Genomic DNA, 16,681 nt, shown 5'->3' on the forward strand with positions numbered 1-16,681 from the left:
CAGGGGAGATGGACAAAGAGGAAGAGGCCACATCCTGCCTGATGCCATCAGCTGCAGCAACGGAAACCAATTCGCCCTCGGCCAATGGGGCGCAATCAAGATAACCCTGGCCCCCAGATGCCTCACCCTCAACAGAAAAGACCGGATCAGCTGAAACGGTGGGAAGGCGTACAAAAGGCCAAGGACACAACATCCCGTCCACTTCCCAAGCCTGAGGACACCGAAACCGGGAGCAGAAGCGACTGAGTTTTGCATTTTCCGAGGACGCAAACACATCCAACACCGGAAGGCCCCATAGACGAACAAGATGAAGAAACAGCGATCTCCGGAGGGAGAAAAGTTGGGAGGAAGGAATCACCCTGCTGAGCAGATCCGCCCGAACATTGATCACCCCCGAATGTAGGTAGCTCAGAGAGAAAGAACCCATTCCTGAGCCCACACAAAAATCTTCCTGGCCAGACTGAACAAAGCCCTCGACCTCGTCCTGTCGGTTGACATAAGCCTTGGCTACTAAGTTGTCTGTCCGAACAAGAATCGCCAATCCCTTCAGGGACACCTGGAAATGAATCAGAGCCAACAATACTGCTTTCAACTCGCGCCAATTCGACGACCGATTGGCCTCCAGCGGGGACCAAAATACCTGAATCTGTGCCGACCCCATCCAAGCCCCCCATCCGGAGAGGCTGGCATCCGTTGTTACCACCACTGGGCTAAGAGGAGACAAAGACACCCCTACCCGAAGATGATTGGACCCCAACCACCATCTCAACTCCCTGCGAATCAATCCTGACCCCGGAATCGTGGTCATCAGAGAACCAGACCCTGGTGTCCACCTTTTCAGGAACCAGTTCATCAAGCAAAGAAGATGGAATCGCGCCCAAGGGACCAGAAATACCACAGACGCCAAATGACCTTGCAGATGTAACCACAGCAACGCACGGGGGCAGGCTGCAACACGACCTCCCTCACCATGGACTGAAGCGCACCTAACCTCTTTTCTGACACCGTCACCAAACCAAGAAGAGTCCGAAACCGAGCCCCTAGAAAAACCAGATCTTGGGACGGGACCAAATGTGACTTCCTCCAGTTGATCAAAAACCCGTGGTTTTGCAGGACCACCAGCACCCGGGCCACCTGCCTCCTCAACAGGACCTGCGATGGTGCATGTATCAGGATGTCATCCAGATACGGATGAATAAACACCACTTCTGAATGCAGCAAAGCCACCAGGAGGGCCAACACCTTTGTAAAAATCCTGGGAGAAGACTTGAGGCCGAAAGGCAGAACACAAAACTGATAATGATCCTGACCCACAGCAAACCTTAGGAACCGCTGAGAAGTCTTTGCCACAGGCACATATAGGTATGCATCCTGCAGATCCAACGACACCAGAAAATCCCCCTGACTGGCCATTGGAAAAATAGTCTGAATTGACAGCATGCGAAAATGCACCGTCCTTATCCAAGCATTCACCCATTTCAGATTGAGCACAGGCCGAAAACCTCCTGACACCTTCTGAACTAGAAACAAGACAAAATAAATGCCCTGACCCCTTTCTTCTAGAGGAACGCGGGAAATGGCCCCTTTTAAAAGCAAGTCCTGGACTCCGTCCAATAATGCCTCTCTCCGTGCCCCGACCACAGGCAGAGTAGTGGGACGCACCCCTGAATCTGGAGGCACCACAACGAAATCGATGACGTAACCAACGGCCACAATGTCCAGCACCCAATGATCGCTGACACTCTCCTGCCAAGCTGAAGAAAAGTGCCTCAGTCTTCCCCCAACCTGCCCTATCCCAGTCCCACAGTGATTGTCAGGACCCCTTCTTGAACCCCCCCCCCGGTTCGAAGGAGCAGCTTTCTTAGGAGAAAAACATGGCTGAAAACGACATTTCCTGAATGAAAAAGATTTTGCATCCATCTTGGGAGAAGAACGAGAATGCTTCTTCCACCCTTTGCCAGAAGCAGATCCCCCTTTATAAGGCAAGGCATGCTTCCTCTCCTTAAACGCCTTGGAAAGCATTGACGGCAATTGATCTCCAAACAAGCTACGACCCTCAAAGGGTAGTCTCAGGAGGGCAAACTTCTCCCAGGATCTGCCTTCCAGGACCGCAACCTGAGAGACCTACGGGCCCCAATCAAAGCCCCAGATGCCAGAGCCGAAGTACGGACCACATCTGTTGATACATCCGCCAGCAACCTGGCCTGTTGTTCCATACCAGCCAGGAGTTCGGAGCACTCCGCACCTTCCTGAACAGCCACTGCCAGTTTAGCAAAGTCTTGTACCAAGGACTGGGCCGCATAAGCAGAATATACACCTGCTCTCAGGGCCAGATTTTCAACCGCAAAAGCCCTCTTGAGCCCCGAATCCACCTTATGGTCCGTGGCATCAGTAGGCACACAATCCTCTGGATTGACCGCCGTCTTGCCAATCAGGGTAGCCAAAATTGAATCCAGGCGAACAGAGGAAGGCAGAACATCTTCCCCCTCTAGCAAATAAAGCTTCTGAAGGAATCGTGGAACTTGAGCTTTATCCACATCCTTCCATTCCCGAAACACCATATCCTTCACCAGACCCTGAAAAGGCATGGCAAACTTAGAAGGTGTCTCATACTGCGGGAATAAGTGAGAGTCAGAGCTCGTAGGCTGAAACACTGGAAAACCTAAATTGTCCCGCACATGTGCCATCACTTCCCACATCTCTTCCCTGGAGACATATTTTCCCCCAGAAAAAGTAGATGGAGCCTCCCCTTCCTCATCATCCGAAAAAGACCTTTCCGCAGTAGTAGAAGGATGTGATGCTTTAGACCGAGTAGGCCTGGCCATCCCTGTCTGGAGAGCCCTAGAAACAGCCACCTCTATTATGTCCTGCACCTCCTCCCTGGACATGAGTGGCGCAGCACCTCCCGGCACCTGAAGACCCCCAGGGGTCGGCATGCTAGCAGCACCCTCCTCCCCTGAGGAGGAGGAAGAAACAATCCTGCGACGTTTAGCCAGAACCTTCGTCATGGTAAACCCAATTACAACTACCAACACACTGACCCTGACTACCAAATATATATGATACAGGACCTCCCATAAAAAATCGTGTAACCAATCCAAAAGGAACCCAAATAGTTAAAAATGCGGGCAGAACGCCCGTCCTACCGGTTCACCGAAGTCCAAAAACATCAGCCGGCACCTCCGCACGGCTCCGCGGGCAGAGGAACCGGAAATAGACACCCCAGCCGCAAAGAGCCGACTGACCTCGTCAGCCGACTCCCAGGACGCGTCCCACAAGCAGCCCCGCCTGCTTGTCGAAGACGCGACCGGCCAGAGCACACCTCGAGGGGCCCGCGCCCCGAGAAGTGCAGAAATCGATGTCCCCAAGGCCCCACAATGGAGGAAAGGAGAACAGGTAAGCCTAGCGTGGGCTAGACAAAAACAAACAGGAGGTGGTAGGGGTGGGGGGGGGGAGCTTAAAAGGGGAAGGGAGGGTCTAGAGGGAGGCAGGAAGCCTCATTGGTTTAAAGGAAGGTGAGGGAGGGACGGGAGGTAATGCTTTATCCCTCCCTTATGGAGATTGGTGATAATGACCCCACACCATGAATAGGGTATTAATCCCATAGAGACTGCGTGTGAATATGGGGGGCAGCTTTCTTGCCCAGTGTTGAGGATCTAGATTATGGATGGCCTACGATATTCCATTTGTATCGGGGGTGCCATCCCTCCTGGCTTTATTGATGACATGCAGAGTTTCCTCTTTTGAAAATTGCACCGCTCAAGGCCTGAAAGGGAACAAAAGGATCCAGACCTAATGACAGATTGCCATGCGAACAGTGTTGTAGGTGGTGAGTCTCCCCTTTAGCAGAGTGAGCTGTGGCAAAGGCATCCGTTACCGATGAGGTTGCTGGCGAGATTTCTATGGATGAGAACTCTTCATGGACAGTGTGTGGCTTGGCTGAGTGGAAGGGTGTACTTCTGTTGAGTTTTGCGATGCCAGTTCTATTCTGTCTGAGAAATGTTTCTCCCAGAAAGTAAGTCAGCATTCCTCCCTAATAGTGATGATACACGGGGCCTGATGCTGCCGATTTAAATTGTTCACAGCTTGCCAAAAGAGTCTTGAGTTAGACCATTTACTATTGTGAAGTAGTTTAGCCCAAAAACTATCTAAGGTGTTAAACCAAACAGCCTTTTGGTGTTCCTTTTTTGCTGCCCTTAAAGCATCTATGTTGTTTTTTTGTTTCTAGGCGTCTCCTAAGAGCTAACCACAAGGCCTGGTTGAGCTTCTTCTGGGCCAGGCAACAGGCTACTGATTTCTTGCTGAAGTTCAGGTGGAGTTTTGGGGATCCTAGAGCGTTTTGCTGAACTGAAACACCCTTGTTATAGTGACAGGGAGCCAGGAGGTGGCTCACAAAGTTTTCTTAGGTTTCTATGAAAGGTAGGTTTAAACTTTCACACTCTTCGAAGCCCACCTTGGCACCATTAATAATTGAAGCAATAGATGATTCCAACCATTTTTTAAATAATTCACAGTGAACTGACAGCCAAACATAGATGGCTTGCTTTCAACGACCTTCCCTCTGAAGTCCAGTACCAGCGTTTGTGGAAGGTGGTCATTTTCACAGCACTTCGCAACGTGAAAGGACCGAACAGCTGCAAATAGAGGGAGAGTAATCGATGATGGATGCCGAGTGTGAACCTATATAGACAAGGTTTGCTGGGCAGTAGCTTGGCATCCAGCCTTTTAATGCTCTCATTTCTAGATGCTCGATTTCAAGTACACTTTTTTTCCATGTGTATCCTTATTGTTCCTTAAAGTTGTTAGCTGGGGCTGGATATTCCAGTATTTGTTCTGTTCAATGAGCAACTTTTCTCTCACCTCTGTACAGATCAGAGTGATATTAAAGTACACTGTGATGATAATTTCAAGCTCCGGGACACAGAGCGTTTGAGTCAAGATGATTGCTTTGATTTTCTTAGTAATAGTATATTTGACAGTGGGTGAAGGGTGGATGTAAACATTTAATACAAACAGGGACCATTTGAACATAGAGCTTGAAATTAATATAATCAAAAGTCCTGAGTCTTGTTTTGGGATCATCTCAATGTGCTCAGCCAGTGTTAAAGCTAGATAAGTGGCCACCCCATTGGCCAGCCAGACACATTTCCTTGGGTTTTCTGCTGATTTATGATAAGCTGAGAATACTTGCATACATGGGGGTGAAGCTGCCCCGGCCTCCTGTAGGGCAACAATATTGAGCTTATTCTGGAAAGGGAAGATGGCCGCGCTCCCTTGCTTATTTTCCAGACCAGCAAACTTCCAGGAGTGTATCTTGAGACGTGAATGAGGAGACCCAGTCTCTGTGTTGGGATGTTAGTATCTACTCCTAGTGTGTAAGGCGTACAAAATCCAGCCCCAGTCCAAGTTATTTACAGATTTTTGGGTAGACTGGTTGGCTTTACTCTTGTCGTGAGCAGGAGAGGTACTGAGAACTCCTCTTAGTACAGAAAGGTGGATGGAGTAACAGTGCTTGCCTTACTATGAGCTCCTCTTAGTGCCGACAATGTGGATTGAATAGCCTTGCATTAGAAGTAGAGGATAGCGCTAAAAGTACTAGGTAATGAGGAACGATGTAGGGCAAGGTTGTTATGCCCCATTCGTTAAAGGCCACTGGATCATTGAGAACTAAGGCTTGAATGTTTGGTGAAGCAAAGGTAACCATCGACGATGCTTTCTGAGGGCACCTATTGTCTGTAAAGAAGTCGATAGATGTGATGTCCTCAGAAATGATCTGTGCAAGGGAGGGGAGGGCTCTGAACAGCTTTAGTAAATTTCCTCAATTTAAGGGATCCTGAAAGCCCTTAGGCTCGAAATCTGAATAAAAAACACACTTTAAATCCCCATTGTTGTCACTTGAACAGATGGAATTGACTGGAGCTTGTGGCAATGTGAAAATCTAAAGCAGGTGGTAGGCCAGAGACCTTGAGCAGGATCTGTTATTGAGACCATAATTAATACCGGTACCCTGAGCAAGAAGGGAACCAGAATTAATATCCTGGGTTAGCACTATGTTACTGATGCCTGAAATATATTGGATAGCCTCCTGATTTTTAGATCTGGTAATGATTTGTTGTGGGGTATGTGATGGCCGTATGGTGGGTTGAGAGGCCTCTAGGTGGTGCTAAAGAGAATGAAAGACCGGATTTGCTGAGGCCAGGGGCCCATTATGGATGTCAATTAGGAGGGCTTATACTAAAGATTGGGGGTCCACGGACTGAACAGTGAAGGGAGCTTTTGTACCATCCAGAAGAACATAAGTTATCTGATCAATCTGGTCATGGTCAGGTACGTTGGATGGTGCAAATCTTTTTCACAGCACAAGTAAAGCCTTTGAAGCAGTTTTCCACTCAAACAACGTCTTTGGCATTGTGGCATTTGACAATTTTATTTCGCTGCGTTTCTGGGCTGTGTGCTTATTCCTTGCTTTCCTTAGTCTCTTTTTGGTCATTTGGTAAAAGGATCGCAGGATCTGAGAACTTAGTTGGGTAGAGATCTTAGTGAGGCCTAAATCCATCTGGCTTTTTGTGATGATGCAGTTTTTATCACTGGCCCGGATGCTGAGGTGTAGCTAAAACCACAGCACTGGGCAAAGAGTCCTGCCTGGAGTCTGTTTTCTCCTCTATCTCAACTAATACGCCAGTACATGACAATCCTTAGAAGAATTCTCTGTACTAAAAAATGGGCCCAGACCCTGGGTGGTCACCACTATCCCCTCCATCTGTGAAGTGTCGTCTGCTCAAGGACCTGCCCTGAGGAAATGACTTGTGCAGGGTTTTAAGTTCGAGAATTCTGCATGTAGTATTTCAGGGAGAGTGCCCAATTTGCCAATAAGGTGTGTACATGAGCAGGAGGTTGGCTAAGGGTATGTCGCAGTCTGGGATTCAAAGGTTCAATAGTTTAATGTAGACAGTTTATTTTCAATCCGTGAGACATGGACGGCAAGGATGTTAAGAAGATTTACTTGCAGATTCAGCTTGACCGAATGGTAGTTAAGGGCATATACAGATGCTTGAAAAGTGTTTAACAGAAGAGACCAGGTATCTGAGCTTGCACTGCATTCACTTGAGCTCCTACTCTGGGAACCATTCATCGAAGGCAAATGGTTTGGGGGTTGATGGTCCACTGGTTCTGGCAATTGTGTAGTATCTGAGGGTGAGACAGCCTTCTCAGCTCTTTTGCCAGAGGAAGAGCACCTTTGATAGTCTCCTCCATGTTTGTTAGGGTTAACTTCATTGACCCTGCGAAGCCTAGTGAGGATGAGTCTTGAGCCGAGTGGCTGTGCTTACTTGGTTCAGGTAACTTTGGTTGTATCTGTAGGTGCTGGAAGAGAGAAGTAGAGCAAAAGCTTGTACATAGGTGGATGAGTGTGCTGACGAGTACCTTGTTGCATTCCCTGCTCCCTCTCTGGCAATTGAGTCTGCTAAGCTCTGACAAATAAAACTCAGCCTCCACCGTTATAAGCTACTTTGAGGGTTGACGCAGAGTCAGCATTAGAGTGGCCAAGTCTACCAGGTCTGTCAACATGCCTTGGGCTTTGAAACTCGAGGGCTGATTATCCTGTTGGTCCTGTAGGTCCTGTATGGCTGGGCATAAGGGTACTTGGAACCCTTCCTCTGGATTGGCTGCCTCCAAAGTAGTTGGGGAAGTGGCTTGGACATGGGCGTCGAGCAACATCTCTGGGTTTAGCAGCTCAGGGAAGCCTTCTAGGTCTTCAAAAACTCAGAAAGGCTCCTTATCTTCTCCCTGCAAAGACCTAAGAAGAGTAGCTTGATTCCTATGGAACATTTCCCTTATGAAGGGCGTCAAGTCTGCAGTTCCCTGTGCTTTGTTCTGCAATTTCAGGGTGGCCATGTTGGAATCCCCAGTAGCCCGCTGCTCCTTCTTCCTTGTTGGGAGTACTGACTGGGTGCTGCCAGACCTCATTTCTCATTGTTACTGTGGCCTGTGTACTCCCTGGAAGATGCTGGGTACCAGGCTAGCTGAATTGGGTGCATGAATAGAGCCACAGTTAAGGTCAATCAGCACCAGGGGCACACAAGGCTTGCCATTGTCTAACTGTCCATTCATTGCAGGGAGGAGGAGCACACTGGCCCACAAGCTGCACCCAGTCCTTGATGGGCCCCTTCTGCAGGAGCGGAGCTCAACCTTATGTAGCGGCATTAAAGCACCGCTCCCCCTGGGTGAAAGCACTGAAGCACTCTAGGGCTGGCGCTGTGGTGTTCTTGGGTGCTGAGGTGTTACTGTGGACACAGGAGCTGAAATCAGGTGAGGCCCCAAGTGAAAGAAAACTAAGTGGTGCAGGAACTAGTGATGGGGGATGGGGATGTAGCTGGCTTAATGAAGCATTCCCCCGTCCCCTTCAAGCTGCTCACTTACTGCCACACATCGCACGTACTGCCTGCCAGATGGTAACATGGCTGAGCCAGGGCTTCAGATAGGCAGGTGATGACTGGGAAATGGAGAAGCCAATGGAGAAGCCTTGGTAATGGAGGAGGCTGGAGCAGGCGGAAGCAGGCTGGAACTAGCTGCTAGTACTCACGCCCACAATAGATGCCAGCTGATGGGTGAAGCTGTCAGCAGCGGCTAGCTGTTTTGAATATGCACTCCCTGACAATGCCATCCCCCATCTCAGCTCCACCTAGGTCTTCAGCAACGGTGGCGGCAGTTACAGAGGGCCCTCCTTGGTCACGCTCCACTCCATATATGCGCCCCTCCACTCCAGATGTGCTTCTGACACAAACATGTGTCTGAATTTTTGCCCCCCCTCCGATGTAGGGATAAACTATCACCTTTGTGATCGGCCAGCTCTCCAGTCACCTTTGGAGGACAGTTGTCCAAAGAGGGGATGTACAAATGCTGCAAATTGCATGACGATTTGTGAGGTAATGGTGGCCATGTTGTAAAATGTAATCAAAAGTTGTAGTATTATCCAAACTGTCTCAAAAAACTATGCTTATGTGTTGAACAAGAATTGTAAATAAACCAAAGCCACTTCACAAAGGTCTGTCTACACCCATAAATTGCTCCAGACACAGACTCCAAAAAAGGAGCTCTTGCAAGAAACAAACAGCTGCTCGTTGTGCCAAAATATGAAGATAAGAACCAGAGTCTACATTCTATTAGTTCTAAAAAGGTTGGAAAAATAAAAACGCAGGTGGAAAGTTAGACATTTACTCCAGTACTGCATCAGTGACATGTTTGAAATGGCAAGCAAATGTTTCCAGATCTTAACACATTTAGTGAAAGAATGGCTAGTCTAGCCTATATTGTTTAATGGAAATTAGCATCTGTCAGAAGTTGTTATTAGTTGAGAGAGATGATAGCCTCACTGAAATAATAAACTCAATGTGTGTCAGGGTGAGAGACAAAAGTCACTTAATAAACCTGTGCTTAACCCTCTGCTACTATCGGAGATATACATTTTTTAAAGCTTTCAGTACAAATAGTTCCTAAAAGAACAAAGCGCCAGTCATGGCTGTCTAGTGGTGATTGACCAGTTCAATGTCAAAAGTTAAACCTGATCACAATGAGCATAGTTCAGATACAGAGACCAGGGCCATCTCAGTAGAAATTGTACCTTCTTACTTAGTCCAGTTTCAGGTTGGAAGTACTCCTTGACAAAGTTGTTGGCAGTCAGGTTGCGGGTTGGATCCATAGAGTGGCATCTCAATGCAAGGTTGCTGAATTCCAAGGACTCAGTCAAAACTTCCCTTTTGTGGTACACTTGTCACCCATGCGAAGAGCTGGTAGACAATCAGAACTTTGCTTTGGCAGGATACTTGGGGAATGTGTCCAGGATCTGTGTCCGGGAAGGTTGCATCAGCAGTCAGATGCAGCTCCCACAAGAGCCTTGGTGAAGTCTGCTCATATTCGTGAGGAGACCGGGGACAATTCTTTTCAACTCTAAGAACCTCTGGTTTTTCACCTTAAGTCAAGTTCTTGCATTTGTAAAGTTGGAGGAGAGCACTTTAACACCAGCCAAGGGTCTTAGGCCTGGGGACACCTCTTGGGGGCTAGAAGTCCCTCCAGCAGATTCCAACAACAAAGTTCAGGCAGGACCAGTTAGCGCTGGGCAGGAGCAGGGAAAGACATCTGGTTGTGTCCCTGTAACATAAGCAGGAGATCATTAAACTGACACTTGGGAGTCGCTTCTGGGGTCCAGGGTTCAAGGCAAGCAGGATCAGTCTTCCTTCAAATTTCAGACAGCAGGACAGCCCTTAATGTGAGTCTTCACTGGTTTAGAAGTGTTCTGATGAGAGTTTCAGAGGGTGACACTTTTGTGCCTAATGCCAGAGCATGTGTGGAATACACCCTCTTTCAGGACAGGGAGGACAGGGAGGCCTAGGTGTGGGCTGCATTTGCCTGTGACAGGGCAGGTATCTTCAGAGCTCAGTGAGGGGCTACGTACATCCCTCTGGCTACCCTCTAAAGCTCAGGAAGACTTGTTAATCCCCCAGGACATCCTTCTCATGAGAGGAACACCTTTCCCCATACCCAAGGCCCTTTGTCCCCTGTCTACAAGGAATACACATCACACAACAAGAGAGCCATTACCAGTCATATAACCCTAGGCACTAGCTGAAAGTCATATTTGGGTTAGGCAAAAAAATGTCAACTTTATAAAAGTGGTATTTTCAGAATAATAATTTAGAATCCAACTTTATCCTTTAAGAGGATTTTAAATTACAACTCAACTGAGTTGAAAAAGTATTTATCAACCTTTATTGAAACTGCGGGTACCACTTACTGAACATAATAAGGTAACCTAGTGTAAGCCTAGGGGAGAGATAGTCTTGCTGCAGTGGAAAGTAATTTGGGGAGATTTTTCACTGCCAAGGCATCTGAAACTTAAGTACAAATGCACTACTTTTTAAATATCCTGTGCCCTTCCGTATGAGTCTTTAGGGCCCACTTTAGTGGTGAGTTAAACATCTTAAAAAGGAATGATTAGGAATGGTAAAATGTTTATTTAGCCAGATCGAAATGTCAGGTTACAACTGTGCCACAGACTGCAGTGGTAGGCTTGAGTCTAGAGGTGGGTGAAATATTCTGTTCTTCCTGCAGAATTGGTGGAATTTTGGCAATTCTGTGTTACTCTTGTAACACAGAGTTACTGTTAAATTCTGCCAATCAGTGTGTGACAGAATTTTTCCTTGCATGAGCACCAAAATGGTAAGTTGGCAAGAGCGAGCAAGATTTGGTGGTCCCTAGTGCAATATTTGCTGGTAGGGGCAGATCAAGTGGGAGTTTTCCAACACAGGCAGATGCGGGCAGTCGTCACCATTCACGGCCACTTGAGAAGAAAACCTACTCGAGCAGCAGCAAAATCAGCTCAGTTAGTTGAGCCTTCTGGTGTGATGTATGGTGCCATTTGCAATGATTTTTCAGCTGGTCATTTTATGCACTAGCCAACCTTTTCTGAGTGCTGTTCTTCATTGCATATCACTATGGCTACATTTAAAGAAAATATGCCTTTAAGATGCCCTGTTAAAAACATTAATCTGTGGGGGGGTCTCCTTATTCAAGGCCTATTAAAATTAATCCTAGGGATGAAAATATACCCTCCCTAAATCTCATTTTATGTGACAGTAGTAAAGAGAATACACATTAAAAAACATATTTCCTCCATATGGAAAGATATTGCCAACCTAAATATGAGAATCTTTGACATTGAGATAAAAGATTTGGACACTTTTCAGCACATTTTGAAGTGGTTAAGGACCACAGTACACCATCAAAAAAGGAAAGGTTACCTTTGAAGTACTTCAGCATCATTAACCAGTACAGACAAGGAAAGCTGTTAGGAAGATTCAGATTTATTTACTGATTCTGGTGGGGACAAATATTTACATTCATCAATATTATGACAGAGAGATTGCTCATAGTGTGCAATTCTTCACTCTCACTGTTAAAAAATCCTCATTGATGATCTTGCTATTATGATAATCTCCTTAAATAATCTGACCACAGCAGGAGACTATAAGGGGTTCTTTGGAACTTTAGGTTTCAAATTAACTCTGTGTAAAAGGGTTGGAGATAAGCATATTAATAAAATTGTAAGCAATTTATAAGGTAAGAAAAGTGGGTATGACTTTGGAAAACTGTCTGAATTTATTGTTTCGTATTGCCAGATAATGTTTCTTTTTGTTTCGTCCTTACCATTTTGTGCGGATTGATGCTGCTGTTTCTTTGACTCTGTGTATTGGACTCTGCTAACTCGGCCCCGGTGCATTTGTACCAACCCCTCACAAATCCAAATTGTTTTCACTCCTAATTAGCTTATTTAGTTTACCTATATGCCCCTAGTATATGGTATAAAGTGTACCAAGGGCCTGTAAGTTAATTGTCACTTGTATAAAAGTTTAAACCAACCTGCCAAACTAAACATTTTTTGGTGGGAGAACCCCTTCCTTTTAAATATTAATGTCACCATAAATGGGCCTTGTAGCCCACAAGTCAGGATTCATGGTATTTACCAGTAAGACATGTAGAAACCTAAAATGAACATAGCCTTACAGTGAACAGGACCCAAAAGCTATATTCACTGATACATGGCTGCCCCTTCCATAGAGAAAACCTGAGATGCATTATTTTATTTACTGATGCTATTGCATTTAGAAAATAGATAGAAATATCATGTTGGATGCTCTGTAATATTTATTAAAACTCCAATTCACTGACAAAGACATATTTTCCAAATATATTAGGGAACTGGTACTTTAAAAAAGTTACCTTTCCCTGTCATTAGAGGCTAATTTGCATTAGCCTTTGGCTGCAGCCCTCTGAGTGCTCAAGCACAACAAAAAGATGTAAAAAAGACTCCTATAACAGAAATAAAGGCCTGAGTGTTACGAGGCGTTAACTGCTCCTCTGCCAGGGTAGACATTTGGCCATTGCCCAGGAGCTTGCTAAACTTCAAAGAGGCTTTCCATGTCAAAGCCAAATGTTAGCAGATACCAGAGAAGGCCCCTTTATTTGTATCCCCATTCAGGCAGGCTCTAATTCCATGGAGGAAGGAGCTGCCAACAGAACTGGTTTGAAGTGACCACAGAGCAGAGGTTGCTCATTCCATTGCCTCTGGAGTGGGCACATTGACCTTGCACAAAGATAGAACTGTTTCCCCATCTTGGATTTAGGCAAAGAGGTGAACTATAGGGTTGTTTGCATTAGGGACACACAAACTGCTGTAAAAGGTGGGTACGTTTACCCCTGATTTTGTTTTTGGGCCAGGATTCCCCCCCACCAAAGGCTAGTGTTAGGCATAATGTGGCACCTCTGTACACCTTTTTGCAGAACATTCGGGAACTATGGAAGAACAGAAGAAGGACTGAACTGAAAGAGACCTGAAGGGCTGAACATCCTCTTGAATGTAGCCAGGACAAAGGAATTGACTCCAATGGTCAGTTTGCTGACCTCCTTTAAAACTACAGGGATAAAGAAAGCTGCAACAAGCCTTTTGATGTACAGCCTAGCTGACCCGCTCCAACTGGACCTTGTCTGGCCTCTGCCAGTGGCTTCTACTAGAGTGAGCCTTGACCTCCAGGTTCTGTTGCTGGGATTTGGGGCCACTTACCTGTGTCAAAATGTACTCCTCCTAATATCCTGAGAAACATGAGATCTTAGAAACATTTCAGCTCCAAAGACCTCCAGAGGGCCGTGAAATAAACCACAAGCCAATCTGACTAAGGTGCATTGGTGCTAGGCTGAAAATTCAAGTTTCTCCCTCTCTGATCTTTTCTGCAGCAGCAAATACATTTTGAGCTGGACCTCATGGAGAATGTATTCTGCCTTGTGGAGCCCTTTTTAGCTAAAGCCTACCGCCTTGCCCTGCTGAAGGAACCAGAGCTCCAGAAACATGATATAGAAAACTTGACTGGAGAAAGACAACAAAAGTATCCGACAAGCAAGCAGACTTAACCTGGTTGTGAATTTTTAATGTTCCCACTTAGAGCTTTTTGATTACAGCCTGATGTTTTGCCCTTCAAAACTTCCATTTTCAAGACTAAGGGGGTCATTCTGACCCTGGCGGTCGGTGATAAAGCGGCGGCCAACCCGCCAACAGGCCGGCGGTCAAAAAAATGCAATTCTGACCCTGGCGGGAACCGCCAACACAGCCCGCCGCATTAACACTCCGACCGCCACGGCGGAACAAACAAACAGCGCGGCGGTCACCGCCAACAGCCAGGCGGCAGACAATGTACCGCCCACCCTATCACGACCCACCAATCCGCCACCTTTTCCGGGGCGGGAGCACCGCCGATAAAAACACGGCGGAAACAGACATTTCCAATGGAAAACGCTCACCTTGAGACACTCCACGCGGAATCCGGACAGCATGGAACCCGAATTGAACATCATACCTGCTCTCGTCTACCTGCTCATCTACCACGAGTACGAACTCCGGCGCAGACGTCAACGGTGAGTACTGCACCTACGACACACGGGAGGGGGGAGGAAGAAAGGTTATGGGCATACACATATGTGAACCCCCCGCCCCCCCAATATGTACACACCAATGCAGAGCAGGAAGTCACAGTGACACCACACAAAGACCCTTTAAAAATACAATGACACAACCAAATTTGGAATAAATTTTCATGTACAAAAAAAGCACCGGGAAATAATTGAGCAACCGTGAAAAATATTTACAAAAACCAAAACGATATACACATCAGTGTATCACTCAAGTAACAAGTCCTGCACATCCTACGAATCTAACATGTCCGTGGGCCAAGGTTCTGCGAAACAAGGGCAAAGCCCACACACGAGACCTGAGTCCTTTGGAGAGAACACTGCAGGGGCATCCGATGTCAAAACTACAGGCACCTCAGGGGGAAGGGAAGGGGGGGCCACCACAGCCACATGAGTCCATGACGCCAGATCCACGAGGAGCCACCATGCCCACTGTACCATCCTGGGGAGTGCAAAGCCACAGTCTCTCAAGTCTCTGCAGTGGGTGGGTTGCCCACTGGACCATCCTGGGGAGTGCAAAGCCACAGTCTCTCAATGTCTCTACAGTGGGTGGGTTGCCCACTGTACCATCCTGGGGAGTGCAAAGCCACAGTCTCTCAAGTCTCTGCAGTGGGTGGGTTGCCCACTGGACCATCCTGGGGAGTGCAAAGCCACAGTCTCTCAAGTCTCTACAGTGGGTGGATTGCCCACTGTGCCATCCTGGGGAGTGCAAAGCCACAGTCTCTCAGGTGGATTACAGAGTCCACTGGTCAAGGAGGAGGCATGGTGGGCACAGTGAACCATAAACTGTGCCTGAGACGGCGGGACCCAGCGCAGCGGTGCATGACATGGCGATGTCCAGCGGAGCGGTGCTTGACAGGAAGGGTCCAGCGGAGCTGTGCTTGACAGGAAGGGCCCAGCGGAGCGGTGCTTGACAGGAAGGGTCCAGCGGAGCGGTGCTTGACAGGAAGGGCCCAGCGGAGCGGTGCTTGACAGGAAGGGCCCAGCGGAGCGGTGCTTGACAGAAGGGCCCAGCGGAGCGGTGGTTGACAGGAAGGGCCCAGCGGAGCGCTGCTTGACAGGAAGGGTCCAGCGGAGCGGTGCTTGACAGGAAGGGCCCAGCGGAGCGGTGCTTGACAGGAAGGGCCCAGCGGAGCGGTGCTTGACAGGAAGGGCCCAGCGGAGCGGTGCTTGACAGGAAGGGCCCAGCGTAGCGGTGCTTGACAGGAAGGGTCCAGCGGAGCGGTGCTTGACAGGAAGGGCCCAGCGGAGCGGTGCTTGACAGGAAGGGCCCAGCGGAGCGGTGCTTGAGACGGCGGGGCCCTGTTCAGCGGTACCTGTCTTCACGGCGGGGCCCTGCTCAGCGGTGCTCTTCTGCACGGCGGGGCCCTGTTCAGCGGTGCTCTTGTGCACTGCGGGGCCCTGTTCAGCGGTACCTGTCTTCACGGCGGGGCCCTGTTCAGCGGTGCTCTTCTGCACGGCGGGGCCCTGTTCAGCGGTGCTCTTCTGCACGGCGGGGCCCTGTTCAGCGGTACCTGTCTTCACGGCGGGGCCCTGTTCAGCGGTACCTGTCTTCACGGCGGGGCCCTGTTCAGCGGTACCTGTCTTCACGGCGGGGCCCTGTTCAGCGGTACCTGTCTTCACGGCGGGGCCCTGTTCAGCGGTGCTCTTCTGCACGGCGGGGCCCTGTTCAGCGGTACCTGTCTTCACGGCGGGGCCCTGTTCAGCGGTACCTGTCTTCACGGCGGGGCCCTGTTCAGCGGTGCTCTTCTGCACGGCGGGGCCCTGTTCAGCGGTGCTCCTCTGCACGGCGGGGCCCTGTTCAGTGGTACCTGTCTTCACGGCGGGGCCCTGTTCAGAGGTACCTGTCTTCACGGCGGGGCCCTGTTCAGCGGTACCTGTCTTCACGGCGGGGCCCTGTTCAGCGGTGCTCTTGCAGTATGTCAAGGGAGTCATACCTGGCCTGGACACCCTGCTCAGTCGCCCTCCGACCGTGCTGTGTCAGGCCCCTTCGGGGAGTGAGTCCTGGGCCCTTTGGTGTCGTCCCTTGCAGCCGGGATGGGGCTTGTGGGGCCCTCCTGCTCCGCGCTCCTGGTGGTTGTCCTCTCCGCCCTGCTGTCCTTCCGCTCCTTAGATGGGGCTCTCGGGCCCTTGCCTCCCCTGGCTGCTGTGGCCGGTGAAGTGGCCG

The sequence above is a fragment of the Pleurodeles waltl genome, chromosome 4_2 (genome assembly GCF_031143425.1).
Source record: "Pleurodeles waltl isolate 20211129_DDA chromosome 4_2, aPleWal1.hap1.20221129, whole genome shotgun sequence".
Classification (NCBI taxonomy): Eukaryota; Metazoa; Chordata; class Amphibia; order Caudata; family Salamandridae; genus Pleurodeles; species Pleurodeles waltl.